Raw genomic sequence first — 303 nt, 5'->3', positions numbered from 1 at the left:
TGCTTTTGGCCTCTTTCACAAGGAACCGTGTGTGTGTGTGTGTGTGTGTGTGTGTGTGTGTGTGTGTGTGTGTGTGTGTGTGTGTGTGTGTGTGTGTGTGTGTGTGTGTGTGTGTGTGTGTGTGTGTGTGTGTGTGCGCCCGCACGCGCTTGTGTGACGACCTCAACATGCCCTTTCATTTCCACCGACAAGACAGTAATTTCACAATATCCAAAAGCCTGTTTTTCAACATCCATGTATCTTGGATCAAAGGTACGGAAATGCAGCTTTTTTTCTCTGCAGCTTTTACAGCATGAGTGTTAA

This window comes from Fistularia commersonii, chromosome 7, assembly GCF_037954325.1.
Source record: "Fistularia commersonii isolate RoL2024-O1a breed Wild chromosome 7, RoL_Fcom_v1.0, whole genome shotgun sequence".
Taxonomy (NCBI): Eukaryota; Metazoa; Chordata; class Actinopteri; order Syngnathiformes; family Fistulariidae; genus Fistularia; species Fistularia commersonii.
This window is presented reverse-complemented; position numbering follows the sequence as displayed.